The sequence below is a fragment of the Pagrus major genome, chromosome 19, assembly GCF_040436345.1.
Source record: "Pagrus major chromosome 19, Pma_NU_1.0".
Classification (NCBI taxonomy): domain Eukaryota; kingdom Metazoa; phylum Chordata; class Actinopteri; order Spariformes; family Sparidae; genus Pagrus; species Pagrus major.
The window spans coordinates 27743444-27758966 of record NC_133233.1 but is presented as its reverse complement, the minus strand read 5'-3'; the positions used below and the strand labels follow the sequence as shown (position 1 = coordinate 27758966).

The 15523-nt window shown below is 42.7% G+C and overlaps 1 long non-coding RNA gene across 1 annotated transcript; it reads right to left on the bottom strand.

Moving 5' to 3' along the window:
* Positions 1-9138: 9138 nt before the first annotated feature.
* On the bottom strand, positions 9139-11238 carry LOC141014288 (uncharacterized). Its single transcript, XR_012180492.1, has 2 exons — positions 11060-11238; positions 9139-10025 (listed from the first exon to the last, which is right to left on the bottom strand). It is a non-coding gene; the product is annotated as an uncharacterized lncRNA (long non-coding RNA).
* Positions 11239-15523: the final 4285 nt, after the last annotated feature.

Here is a 15523-nt window from a genome sequence, read left to right as displayed (position 1 = left end):
ATGACGGGATGAATTCATACCTCAACAAGAACATGCCTACAGCAGCAACCATCGGACATCAGCCACAGCCACATCCAGCCATCAGCCACAAAGTTACCAGCAGTCTTCGAGTCATCCAAGACAACAGTGCCTCTCACCGTCCAACCAGACACGCGTCTTACGGACAAGTAAAGAACGAAAACAACAATAACCCAAGTACAAGCTACAATGGACGTCAAGTTGAACTCGGCGAAGTGATATTGAACCAGAAGGATATCACAGAGATGTTAGTCACACAACAGAGACTAGCCAACCTACCTCAACGAGAAGTCCCTGAATTCAGTGGCGACCCTTTCGAGTTCCTGCCATTCCTGAAGGCCTTTGAGCATATCATCCACAGTCGTACAGACAACGATGCAGACCGCTTGTACTATCTAGAGCAATTCACCAGCGGTGAACCAAAAGAACTCGTGAGAAGTTGCCAACACATGAGCGTACAACGAGGCTACGATGAAGCAAGAAAGCTCTTGACCTATCACTATGGCAATGAGCAGAAAATAGCTGCGGCCTACGTGGACAAGGCCGTCAAATGGCCTCAAATCAAGGCAGAAGATGCCAAATCACTTCATAGCTTCTCCATCTTTCTCACCGGATGTAATAATGTCATGAAGGACATGGAGTACCTCGAAGAGATGAACAGCTCGAGCAACCTTCGGATCGTCGTGTCAAAGTTGCCCTTCAGACTTCGTGAAAGATGGAGAGTCATAGCTTTCGACATACAAGAGAAGGAAGGAAGAAGAGCAAAGTTCTCTGATCTCGTGACGTACATCAACAGACAAGCTAAGATAGCGTCAGACCCACTGTTTGGTGATGTTAAAGAGTCCTCTGAAGCGAAAGAAAAGAGCAAGTCAAGCACTAGATTTGCCAAGGGAGGCGGGCCGAGAAGAACCACCGGCTCTGCTACAAGTGTTAGGCCAGATGAAACAGATGCCTCAGAACAAAGAAAGAACACGCAGACAAGCAACGCGTTTCAAGAGCCATGCATGTACTGCAACAGAAGACACACCCTGAGTGCATGTAACAAAATAAGAAGTCTGCCAAACAAGGAGAGAATAGAGTTCCTTAAAGGTAAAGGACTTTGTTTCGGGTGTCTGACCCAAGGGCACATGGGAAAAGACTGTAAAAAGAGAGCCACATGTGAAATCTGCAGCAAGAAACACCCAAGCCTGCTTCACAGCAAAAGAGACGAGAACAACGACCAAGAGAATGTCAAGCCTGAGAAAGGTCAAAGCTCTACCAGCGGACACTCAGCTCCACAAGATGATGCGTCAGCCAAGAGAGAAGTCACAGCAGTCACTGGGGCCGGAGGAAACGATTGTATCTTGCCTATTGTGCCTGTGCGCATTAAATCCAAGAGGAGCAACACGACAATAGAGACATACGCGTTTATGGACTCAGGAAGTTCCGCTACGTTTTGCTCCGAACGGTTAATGAGACAGCTTGGCGTCCATGGTAAGAAGACTCAAGTGCTACTCCGTACTATGGGCCAGGAAAAGCCGGTGTTCTGCTATGTGCTCTCAGATCTAGAAGTGTGCGGTCTGAAAGAGGACAAGTACATAAGCCTGCCAGACGTCTACACGCACACAGACATACCTGTAACGAAAGACAACGTTCCCGTTGAGAAAGACTTGGAAAGATGGCAGTATCTGCGGAAAGAAGTACGGCTACCACAGATTGACGCAGATGTTGAGATGCTAATTGGAGTGAACGCTCACTCTGCTATGGAGCCGTGGAAGATAATCCACAGCCAAGACAACGGGCCTTACGCGGTGAAGACGGCCCTCGGTTGGGTAGTTAATGGCCCTTTCAAGAAAAGTGACTGTCACCACAAGTCAAGACAAGTCAAGTCGAGGGCTTCAGTCAACAGAATCTCAGTCATCGGCGTGGACAGCATGCTGCTGCAGCAATATAACTATGACTTTCCGGAGCAAGCCTGCGAAGAGAAGTCAGAAATGTCGCGAGAAGATGTTCAGTTCATTAAATCTGTGACTGAGACAATCAAGAAAATCAACGGGCACTACAGCATCGGGATGCCTCTCAGAAACAAAAATGTGGTGATGCCAAACAACAAATGTGTTGCCGAGCAACGGGCATCTAACCTAAGAAAGAAACTCGCCAAGAACTCCAGTTTCCACGAAGACTACAAGACCTTCATGTCAGACCTGCTGACCAAAGGCTACGCAGTGGAAGTTCCTGAGGACGAACGCAACCGCAACGACGGCAGAGTATGGTATATACCCCATCACGGCGTGACCCATCCGCAAAAGGGAAAGCTGCGGGTCGTTTTTGATTGTGCTGCTTCATACCAAGGGAAATCACTGAACGTGGAGCTGTTACAAGGTCCAGACCTCACTAATGCTCTGGTCGGAGTACTGACGAGGTTTCGCCACGAACACATCGCACTCATCTCTGACATCGAAGCGATGTACCATCAAGTAAGAGTACCTGATGAGGACTCCGATCTTCTACGATTCCTCTGGTGGCCACAGGGGGATCTCAGCCAGCCTCCGCGCGAGTACAAGATGGTGGTCAACTTGTTCGGGGCCAAGTCGAGCCCAAGCTGCGCCAACTACGCTTTAAGACGGACTGCGGAGGATGGCAAAGACCGGTCATCACCTGAAGCAGTAACTACAGTGCTGGAACACTTCTACGTTGATGACTGCCTAGTCTCGACGTCGGACGAGAAGAAAGCTACTACCTTGACCAAGGACCTCATTGCTGTGTGTGAGAGCGGAGGATTCCGCTTGACCAAGTGGTCAAGCAACAGCCGCAAAGTGCTGTCATCACTTCCCGAACAAGAGAGAGCAAAGGAGATCAAGAATCTAGACCTGGACAGGGATGAACTACCCATGGAAAGGGCCCTTGGAGTAGACTGGTGCATAGAGTCAGACTCCTTCAAGTTCCGTATCCACGTGAAGAGCATGCCCATCACCAGACGAGGTATCCTCTCGGTCGTAAGCTCAGTATACGACCCCCTTGGATTCCTGTCGCCGTTCATTCTTCTTGCAAAGACCATCGTCCAGAATCTCTGTCGAATGAAACTTACCTGGGATGAAGAGATTCCCGAAGATGTGGCAAACAGGTGGTTCGCCTGGCTGTCTGATCTGAGCCAGTTCGCCAGCTTTTCTGTCAGGAGGTGCATCAAGCCAGAGGGATTTGGTCCAGTAACGTCGGCACAACTGCACCATTTCTCCGATGCTAGCGAGAAGGGCTACGGCGTCGTCACTTACCTCCGCATTGAGAACAGCCACGGTCGAGTCCACTGCTCATTTCTCCTAGGAAAATCCAGAGTGACACCGCTTAAACCAGTCACAGTCCCACGCCTTGAGCTCACCGCGGCTACCATCGCAGTGAAAATGGATAAGCTCATGAAGCGAGAGCTTCGGATGGACCTAAAGGAGTCTGTGCTATGGACAGATAGCACCACCGTCCTCCGATACATCGACAGCGACGGTGCTCGTTTTAAAACATTTGTCGCAAACAGAGTGTCGACAATAAGAGAGAACACAAGGCCAGCACAGTGGAAGTATGTCAATACAGCTTCTAACCCAGCTGACCACGCATCAAGAGGAATGAAGGCAGAGCACTTCATGAAGTGTCACAGCTGGATTGAAGGTCCTGACTTCTTACCCAAGAGTGAGTCTCACTGGCCCGTCTTATCAGAGTTCTCAAGAGAGATAGGTGAAGATGACGCGGAAGTGAAACGTACGACCAGTGTGAACGTCATCAAGACCGTTGACTCAAGCACAGATCCTCTCTTCAAGCTAACTCACCACTACTCCGACTGGCACAGCCTGAAGAAGGCTGTCGCCTGGATGTTGAGGCTGAAGGAGTTGCTTCGAAGTCTGCGCGAAACGAGGAAGACTTTCGAGTCTCAAGTCCAGTCTTCAGAAAGCCAAGGTCTAAAAACCAAGACAGTTGACAACGACATACAGAAATGGAGATCTACCCTGAAAGGAACTCATCTGACCGTCAAGGACATCAGAAGAGCAGAAACCGTGATCATTCAGTTCAGCCAGAGTCAATCATTCCATGAGGAGCTTTGTACGCTGCAGAAAGGTGAAAGGATCAAGAGAAGCAGTTCTATTGTGAAACTGGATCCCTTCCTCCAAGATGGGGTTCTCCGGGTTGGTGGAAGATTGCACCGGGCAGCCTTGCCAGAACACACAAAGCATCCGGCTATCCTGGCCAAGGATCACCACGTCACAACCTTGATGATCAGGAACGCTCATGAGGAAATTGGACATGGAGGAAGAAACCATACCCTTGCTCGGCTGAGACAAAGGGTCTGGATATGCAAAGGAAATGCAGCGGTGAGAAGTGTGCTTTCGAAGTGCGTGAAATGCCGGAAGAGTCAAGCAGTCGTGAGTGAGCAGAAGATGGCAAATCTGCCACATGACCGTCTACTGCCTGACCATCCACCGTTCACCAACGTCGGTGTAGACTATTTCGGCCCCTTCGAAGCAAAGCGCGGACGCGTGCTAGTCAAGCGTTATGGAGTCTTGTTTACTTGCCTTACGGTCAGAGCAATCCACATCGAAATTGCGCACTCTCTCGACACCGACTCATGTATAAACGCAGTGAGGCGTTTCATAGCCAGAAGAGGGCAAGTGGAGGTTATGAGATCCGATAACGGCACGAACCTGGTTGCTACAGAACACGAGATCCGCCAGGCGATGAAAGAGTGGAACCAATCCCAGATCTCCGAGGCTCTACTGCAAAGAGGAGTCACTTGGATTTTCAACCCGCCTGCCGGGTCGCACCATGGTGGTGTCTGGGAGCGACAGATAAGAACAGTTCGAAAGATACTTACCAACCTTCTGAAGCTCCAGTCACTCGACGACGAATGTCTGCAAACCGTGATGTGTGAAGTAGAAGGAGTGATCAACAGCAGACCTCTTACCAAGTCATCTGATGACGTGGACGACCTCGAGCCACTGACGCCAAATCATCTTCTCCTGCTAAAGGGAAAACCAGCACTTCCTCCAGGCGTATTCCAGAAAGAGGATCTATACTCCAAACGAAGATGGAGGCAAGTGCAGTATATCTCCGATATCTTCTGGAAGCGCTGGTCCAGAGAATACTTGCCCCTCCTACAAGAAAGGCAGAAGTGGCTGGAAAAGAAGAGGAATGTGAAAGAGGGAGATGTCGTACTCATCGTGGATGAGAGGGCTCCAAGAGGATCCTGGTTAATGGGAAAAGTGGAGAAGACAATCCCCGACGCCAAAGGCTTCGTCCGTCGGGTCCTTGTGAAAACAAAGACCAGCACCTTAGAAAGACCCATAGACAAGTTGTGTCTCCTGCTCGAGATGGAAGAATCTCATGGACAATGAAATTACTTTATTATTTTCCATATTTGCCTATCTTGTGGCCTCACCTAGATTAGTCTAGGTTGTTTATGTTAATTTGAATAAAATGAAAGAGCCCAATTAAGGATTAGAATAAAGAAAATGACTCTTTAGTTTAATTAGGTAATTGCCATCCCTATGACGAGCAATTAGGGGCCGGAAATGTTGGTGCCATTTTCGGTGTTTGTGGTCTGGTTTCAGATTTGGATATTGTATTATTTAAATTCATATTAAGTAATTGACTAGTTCTGTTCTGATTCTGTGGTTTTGCATTTTGGTTGGGATGTGTTCGGTGTACATGTATTGCATTGTTTGGAGTGGGGCGCGCGCAGCTGTAGCCAGGGGAGCTTGCGCATGCATGTGGTGGGAGGAGCTGTGTGGGTTGGTTTCGGTTTTGTGAGCATTCAGTAAAGGACGGAGCGAACACACTGTTTTCTACCGTCGATCAAAAGTAAACACGCGTAGAGACTCGTTCTTTCCGTCATAGAGTGGTTAAGTGAACATGAATGTTTAAGAAATACTTACCGAACTCAAGAAGGGAACTTTAGCCACTACAGGCCTCATAACTGAGGCGATGAAGGCAGCAGCCACTGTGGTAACAAGCAGCAGTTTGAAGGATTGTTACTGTGAACCAGCAAAGTCCAACAAAGCCTCCACCACATTTCTGAACCCTGGTTTCGGTCCGGTGCCTCTTTATCCACCGACAGATTCTCTGAGAAATTATAAAAGAGGACGACATCGATTTTGTTTTTTGTCTCGCTTGATGTTCTTCATGGTGTTGGTGACACACATCAGTCATTTGAAGTAAATACATGTGTGCTGACCGACACTTTCTGGTGGTAACACACCAACAGATGCAGCCACGTGTCAGGAAACACAGTGAAGAAGACGACTGGCAGCGAGCAAACATGGATATTGTTGTGGAGACAGAATGAAGACTGAGGAACCAGAGAAAACATCAACATGTTTTGTATTTAAGAAACAAACAGGAGAGAGAAATATTATTTTAAGATGCCACAAATGTCCACCAGACTAATTCCTGCTGAGTGTTCTGGTGTCTGAACAAGATTGATGTGAAACATTTCTTTAAATCTTTAGTTTTCTCTAAACACAGTTTAGTGTCAGCTGCTGCTCCACACTTTTACTCTCATGTTGGATTGAGCTCAAAATGACAGTCCAGCTGCTTTTATTTGACACAAACTGATTTTTCATGTGGATTTAGCAAAGTGACACTTGGCCTGCTCAAGTTTTATTAAAAGTCAGAACAAACCCAGAGAATAGTCCAGTCACTTTTATTTCTATAGAGACAGATGATAACAGAAGTGATCTCAGGGCTCTTTTCATACAGAGCAGGTCTGAACTGGCTCTTTATAACATTAACAAAGACTCAATAGTTCATAAAAACAGTGGCAACACTTTACACTTGATCTCAATTCTCATGTAACTGCATGTAGTGATCACGGCTCCATACTGATCATTTCAACTGGGACTTTAACTTTGTTGTTGTTGTGAAGGGAAAAAGCCTGAAGAAGCACTCAACACAAACAGACGTGAACATAAAACACATCAAAATATAATAAAAAGATGTCAAACAAACACTAAAACCCAGCACAAGCTCACCAAAACAATCTGCATCAAAAGACGGTAAAAAAATCATTTTAAATCGAGTTCAATTAAATTATAATGACACTTGAGATGTTTGTAAAATGACGTCAGTCAGAAAGAAAGTACTGACGTCACCAGTTCAGTTCTCACCGCACACAGAACCTGGATCCATTCAACAAACCAGTCTGGGTCCAAACAGTGGAAATGGTGACATCTGCTGGCAGGAAGCAGCTCCAGCAGGACCAGCAGAACATGAACGGTGCTGATGACGTCAGCTTCAACAATGATTTGTGAGAGAAAAAGCTCCACAGGTTGACTTCATGTGTCTGTGCTGATCATGTGATGTGAAAACCAGCAGGGTCTCACACAAAACTCTGATAAACTTCACATACTTTACAGTCAAACACAGGATTTGTTTGTTTTCTGTCAAAATCAAGATAGTTTTATATTTCTGTGTACTTGTAATTGTTTTACAGACATGATTAATGAACATAAAGTGTAGAATCAGCATGTTAAACACATCTTTTTAATATCAAACGTTATAGAAAGATGAAACATGAAGCTGCTGACTTTGCACCAAAATCCAGACACAAGTCAGTCCAGAAGATTCAGTAAAGCCTCGATTGAATCAGACTGTGTTCAGATTTGATCCACTTCATTTATTATGAAATGACAAACAGCTGATATTAGTGGTAATAAGCAGAACTTCACTCTGCAACATCAACTTCTACTGTTCATCAGAAACATGTGGAAATTAACTGCACTACTCCATCGCTCCACAGGGTGGAGCTGCAACAGGAAGCAGAACACAAAGATCCAATTAAATGTGTTAATCTGCAGTTATGTTGTCATCAAGACAGCTGATCTGGAGACAGTGAGGGATGTAACTAAGTACATTTACTCAACAACTTTAGTTACTTTGCAGATTACATGCTGCATCAGAGCCAAAGAGGAAGCTGCGTGTAATCTGATAAACTGCCTCCAGTGATGTCACTCAGTGGCTAAGTTGCATTGTGGGTAATGTAGGCGCCAGGTTTTGAGAAGGAAGAAGAACGTGTGGAATAAAAAAGGTGATATTTCTGGTTCTGCTGGGTCGATTTGGATCAGTTGTCTTTTAAACTGTCCATAATGAGTCCAGCAGTGTCATTACCCACAATGCCACTTTCTGCTCTTTACAATAAGATGACAACTGCTGGTGAGAAAGCACATTTCCCAAAATGTTGAACCATTTTCTATTAGTCTTTTTTTAATTTTCCTCCCATTCACAAATTACATCTAACTAATTTAAATACAATTTGTCGATTTCCTTTTTAAGGTTATTTGTTCTCTTCAACATGTAATTATGAGCCAAATATCAGACTAACGCAATAAAACAACTGTTTATGTGCCACTTTGTGTTTAATTGTAATTCTTGGTGAAATCATGGTCCATAGAAAAAGCTTCAGCTCTCAGTGACACAGTAGATCTGGAAGATGAGTCTGATGAACTGGTAGATTTGTCTGTTTTATGGCCTCATGCAGAACTTAATATCACATGTGCTGATATTTAAATTTAACTTCAGACTTGTGTGCGTGAGGACGAGCAGTAAAGGACATCCTCCACATTTCTAGATTCAGTCCTGAACTGTAAGTTCACTTCTCACTGTTCATATTACACCAGGTTGTGCTGTCCCTCAACCTGTCATCATTTATGTCGATATATTTTACAGGTTCGATGTTTCCACCAAACATTTGATATAAAATGGCCCCATGCAGCTCGTCTGTCCTGATCCAAGTCTCCAGATTCCTGCTCTTTCCTGCTGATTTCTTCTTCTGGAAAATGACAATATTTAGCAAAATATTCCTGAAAACAAAAATCTTCCCTTAAAAACTTTATAATGTAAAATAAATATAATTAGGTTTCTACGTTTACACACTTTTTTCATGCTCCTATGTTTTATTGTTGATGGTCCCAGTGGGACTGAAACTGTAACTGTGCATCACAACCTTGTTCTGTGTTGTTGGACACATTTGAAGTGTTTCTGCTGTGAGGAAATCAAGTTTTTTAAATGCTCACTTTGTCTACATGGAAACAATGTTTTTCAATTCAATTCAAAGCAGAGCTGAGACAGAATTTACAGCATTAATAAAAGACATTACCACCAAAATATGTGACTCTGGTGTTTAATATTTGTGCTTTGTTTGTTTGTTTTACAACATTTCCATCATATGAGAAGACTGTTACAAAACTATAAAAATACTAAATAACATCAGTGAAATCAACATGTTCTTCCTTTCATGGTCATCAGTTACAGCAACAAAACAATGCCATCATTTATTACATCATATATTACATCATAAATTCATCTGTTAAAATGTTGATTTTACATTAAAATGAATGTCAGTTAACATCTACAACATCTCTGATGTCTTATTCAGTGGCAGTACACACAGAGTACTGCATTAATCTCCACTGTTATTCAGGAATATGTGGAGATTAACTGCACCAAGGAAATATCCAATTAAAAGCGTCAATGTACGATTATGTGGTGATAAACACGCCTCGATAGATTAATGTGTTGAGGCTCTTTGTGTTGAGAAGATGTGAGTGAATCAAAGAATAAAGATCCAGGTTCCAGGTGGAGGAGGTGTCTGAGTGTGGAGCAGAAGGAGTGGAGGAGTGTCAGTGTGTCTGCAGAGACTGTGTAGAAGGACAGAGCAGCAGCAGAGCAGTCCAGATACACTGATGATACTCTGTCACATCCAGAGGAACACAGGGACGATGCTGGACTGGACATTGTGTGTGACAGTGGAGCTGATCTCAGAGCAGTTCACACTGCAGCACTGACAGTCATCTCCACTTGTTGTGATTGGTCCGTCAGTCACTGCTGGATGAAGCTCTCCTCTCCACTCCACCTCCCAGTAACACAGCCCAGTCAGAGCCTCTCCACCCACCAGCTGATGGTGCTGCTTCAACCTCTCTGGATCATCAGGACACAGCTGATCCTCTCAACACCTCCACCTTCCTCATCTCAGTGACAGAGATCACCTCCACCTGATGAGAGAAGCAGAGAGACAGTAAAGTGATAAATGAGTGTTGACAGAGACTCCCTCCATCAGCTGTCAGTCAGTGATATAAAGACCAGCAGGACTTCAGTCCTGTTCAGACCACAAGTGGAGCGGCTGTGTAGCGTAGCCAGCTTCCTTTCAGCTCTCATGTTAACGTGTTGGAGTGAAGCTCACAGACCTGCAGACACTTTGGACATCAAGTCTGTTTACTCTGCAGGTTTCACTGAAGGACACAGTGGAAATAAACTGCTGACAGTCCCTGAACGCATCATTACTGCAGGAACAGAGAGATACTCACAGCTCACTTTAATGATGATTTACTGCTGTTAAAAACCAGAGTCTCACTCACATTTAAATATTTCATCTATGTTGGAAACATCACATGACAAATATGTAAATATGGAGTCTGTTATAAAAATATTTGGACAAATCAAATGACACATGGGCAGATATAAATATAACGTTAAAGGTCCTACACTGAACAGTAAATAGTCAGCTGTGGTTTGTGGACTTTAGCAGAGGTTCTGGTCCGTATACAGACCACATGGTTACTAAATGTAATGATGGTTCTCTGAAATAAGAGCCAGTGATTTGCAGGCTTCAGTCAGACTGATCTGAGAGCTGTGACAAAGATGAACTGATCAGTTGTTCAGTGTTGAAATGAGAGAACAAACACTTTGAGATCAGATTTGATGCTCAGACAGTTTGATGAATGAGGACACTGTCTCTATACATCCTGTGATGCTGTCAGCTGTGATCCAGCTTTATTTCCTGTAGACATGAACACAACAGCAACAGTCGTCTTCACATCAACTCAAACACACGATCACAACAAGCTTCTGGCTCGTCTGATTGGCTGACTGCTCTCTCTCTGTCTTTCTGTCCAATCATGAAGCCTGTCACCGTTCTCCTCTCACAGCTTCACTGAGGAAAGCAGGAAATACTGGATCTTTACTTTGATACTGTGTTTAGTACAATACTGCTGAAACCAGCATGAACTGACTCCAACCCTCTACTGACCTCAGAGTCTCCAGTCGACAGTCTGGACTCTTCTTCAGATCCCACAGCAGCTTCATGTCTGAATCCTGCAGGTTGTTGTAATTCAGCCACAGCTCTCTCAGATGGGAGGGGTTGGACTTCAGAGCTGAGGCCAGAGAAGCACAGCTGATCTCTGACAAACTGCAGCTCATCAATCTGAATAAAGAATAAATGATGGAGATAAAAATCAATTTATAATCCAATCAGATGTGTTCAGGTTTTAAATGTGTAGCTCAACATTACTGTGTCCTCATCAATGAGCTTTTCTCTAAAATGAGTAGAGTAACTTTGTCATTGTGTTATTGTGGATCATCATCAGCCTTCTACAGACATCATCCACATGTCAGCACAACATTCATACAGCTGTTCATGTCAACACAGATTAATAACATGCTGCTGATCTCAGTCAGGTCTGTTATTAGAGGAGAAAAAACTGAATTTTCTTTTAAACATCTTCTTTTGAAAATATGCTTTGATCTGTGTGTGTTCTGTAGGATCAATATCAATGATCAGACATTATTAGTGAAAACACATTGACATCAACAGAAATCTAAATATTTCTACTTCAGCTTCTCAACTTTATCAATTTAAATCAAATGTTAGTTCAGTTCTTCTGTTAACAGATTAAATTATAAACATTAATTAACTTTAACAACTAACTGAACATTTTCTACAGTTTCTTGAAGAAACAGAAGTCTTTTGTGACTGAAGAAGAAATTTAGTTCAAGAAAATTGAAAATATGAACCAAAGGAAATCTATAACTTTATCAATGTAAGTTATGTATGAATGTAAACTCAAATATTAGTTAGCAGTAACAGAGTCAGTGAACTGACATCAGACTCTCCAGTCTACAGTTTGGACTCTGTAGAAAATCACACAGCAGCTTCACTCCTGAATCCTGCAGCTTGTTGTGGCTCAGCCACAGCTCTCTCAGATGGGAGGGGTTGGACTTCAGAGCTGAGGCCAGAGAAGCACAGCTGATCTTTGACAAACTGCAGCTCATCAATCTGAATAAAGAATAAATGATGTAAGTTTAGAAGACAATGTTCCTGCTTGAAATCATTCAGTGTTTAATAATCTGTTCAGAGCTGAAGAAGGTTCAGAATGTAGAAGTTTAGAAAATGTAAACTCCAAACACCTGAACCCAACAGGATGCAGGTTCAACACTGTCAAATACACAAAGTGACAGAACAAGTATATGGTTACTCAAGGTGCCTAAATGTGTCCAGTTCATTACTGAGGAAGTCAGTGGTAGAGTTTATGATTTGAATTCCTGGATATTAAAAAAGCTGGTGTGCAAATGTTTATTATGGTCCCAGTAATATTTGTTGTTAGCGTGCACTGAAGTAGCAGATCACATGATATTTTAATGCAGTTTTAATCAAAAAGGTTATATCCTGACACGTCAGAGTGAGTAAAAAGACTTCATGTAAGTCTTCAAGTCAAAAAAGTCAAACTAAGTCCACAAAAGTGATCAAAAGTCAACATGTAACATTTCAAGCACATAAAACGTCTTTCACTTGAATTCTGCTCCTCGGCTCTTTTCTAATTAGACGTACACGTAGAGCATCTTTATAATAAAAATGTAATTTGATCAAAAGTTACAAAACGCAGAACAATGCAGGTCCATTTTGAAATGTTTTAACTAGTAATCATCTTGTAATGAATGTGACTTCAGCTCTACTTTGTGACTGAGTATGAATTATCATATGCAGTAAAAGACACAAACAATATGTAAGAACTGTAAAAGGTTTCACCACAAACTCAACTGACTGGCTTCTCTCCCGTATGATTTCTCATGAGTCTCTTCAGACCTTATAACTGCATGAACTATGTGTGAGCTTCTAACTTCTAATTGAAGCTGTGTGACCTTCTAACTGAACTCCTCTCCACAAATTGAAAGTGAAAAAGAAAAACAGTATAAATAACAAAAATGAATAACACTAACTTTTTCTTAGTCTTCTTGTTTTAAGTGCAAACAATAATCAAAGTAGTTCTCTCTCAACACTTAAAGTGCAAACAGAGACTGACATGATTTCCCTCCAAGCATGATACAGAGCTGAGAGCTGGCTACAACTACACTGCCCAGCCTAAGATATGGTCACGTTCTTGTTCAAGAATATAAGCATGTCTACGTTTTCTGGCAGCAGTTGAGACCTTTGGGCACTAACTATGTCTCCTGCAGTTGAAAAGACACACTCACTTGGAGCGGAGGTAGCAGGGATGGAAAGGTATGCTATCTGTGTAGAGGTTCAGGACCACTGGGATGGTGAACTTTGATTCCAATGTGTGGAGGAGTCGCCAGTTTTCCACCATGGGAAATGGCCTCATGTCAGCTGCAATGAAAACACTGATGTCTTTCGTTATTGCTGTGGCTCGAGCACTTGACTGTGGAAGTTGAGATGTAAAAGCATTTGTCAGTGTTTTCCGGCCTTTCAGTGTTTTCTTCACAGGCGCGGTTGATTTCAGTAGAGAGCTGTGGTGGTTCTGTAGGTGTCTTTGCATAGTGCTTGTGTTAGCCGCGGTGTACGGCACTATTTTCTTACAGTTCTTACATATTGTTCGTGTCTTGTCTGTCAGTCTGTCGCCGTTTATTGTTTCCATCAGGCACCAAAATGCTGCCACACAAACGATTTAAAAGTGGCGGGGGCATCTTCTATGTTAATTTCGAGTTCGGAGTCAGACATGTTTTTGATATCACGAGATCTCGTGTCACAAGATCTCGTCACACCCCGAGATATTATCACGAGAAATTACCAAACGGGAGCACAGCAGGTGAAAGGCTTAAAAATAGGGAAAGAGTCCTGTCTCACTTTCTGGTAGACAGGACGTAGACACCTGAACACAACAAGATGGAAGTTAAAATCTGTAGATGTCAGCAAACAACTATTAGTTATGTAAAGATATAGTGGAGACAAATGATCCTGTTTCTAAAATGAGTGGGACTGGCATCAGCTGGATGCTAACACTTACAAGTTAGAAATAAACTGAATGAAAAAAGTTAATAAATAAAAACACTGAATAGAGTCCTTCAGTGCAGCCTCCTCTGAACACCACAGGATGGAGCCACTTGTTTACACAGAAAATGTCTCAAAGAACTGACATTTCTTCAGATTTATGCTGCTGCAAATCTTCAGAGTTAATTAACTAAACTGTTTAAGTCTCAGTGAAGAGCTTGAATTAAATATATGGAAAAACAAGACAATGAACTGACCTCAGACTCTCTAGAGCACAGTTTTGACTCTCCAGTCCAACAGACAGGAGCTTCACTCCTGAATCCTTCAGGCTGTTGTCACTCAGGTTCAGCTGTCTCAGTTGGGAGGGGTTGGACTTCAGAGCTGAGGCCACAACTTCACAGTGAGTCTCTGAGAGTCCACAGCGAGAAAGTCTGTCATGACACAGATATTACAAAAATGTTATTATGAAAGAGGACACTTTATATTTACTTCATACATTTGATGCCAAAACAGTTTGAAACATTCTGTTCTGATTGACATTTGCCATTTACATCAGTGGGTCAGCAAACCTTCATCTGATCTGTGTTTGACATGAAACAGTTATTCTCATCACTCTCTAAAACCTGCAGACTTTAAATCTTTGTTTTATTTTAATCTTGCAGATGAAGGAAGAGAAAATGTAGTTACATTTGGGTTTCCATGATGTCCACAGTCTGTCAGTGTGATCTGATCCTGTGTCTTTTGCCAAAAAGTTAGATTAGTTTATGCCCAACACAGTGTTAGCATGAGGGTGAGTGCCAAAATTAACATCATCGCACGTCTTGTGTCGAGAATGTGGGCTCCACAAATCATGTTGCTGAATGATCGTGCACCTCCCGAATTCAACATGGATGAGCTTGAAGTTTGAAAAACCATCTTAGAAATCTACATTTACATGATTCATATTTTGCCAGCTAATACAGATGTGATTCAGAACAGTTGACTTCTATAAAGACTTGTATGATTTACACTTTTATGGTGTTGCCATTGGTGATTTTGATTTATACACCTACTGTCTTTTCAGATGCTATTGTACATTGCAGTCCTGACCACTCACAATTCTTTATTCTTTACATTTCATCTAGTTGTTGGTTCAGTTTTGGTGTTTTCCTTTCCAGCTGTATGTCTCTTCTGTGTAACTACACTGAGAGCAATGATAAACTGGAGTCAGATTCCTTGTATGTCAACACATATTTGGCCAAATAAAGCTGATTCTGATTCTACAGAACAAAAATACGTAAAAGATTAAAACTAAATAAGAGTAAAGTCAGAAAAAAATCTCATGTCATGTATAAAAGGTAAAGTAGAAGCTTTAATTTGAGCTGGAACTTTTTGGTCCATTTGCTCACTGTGAAATGTCTCTAAACCGACATAATGAGAACAATAACTGCATGAAAGAAATTCTCAAGGACTTTAGAAACATCACATGAAAAATGATACAGATCTTAT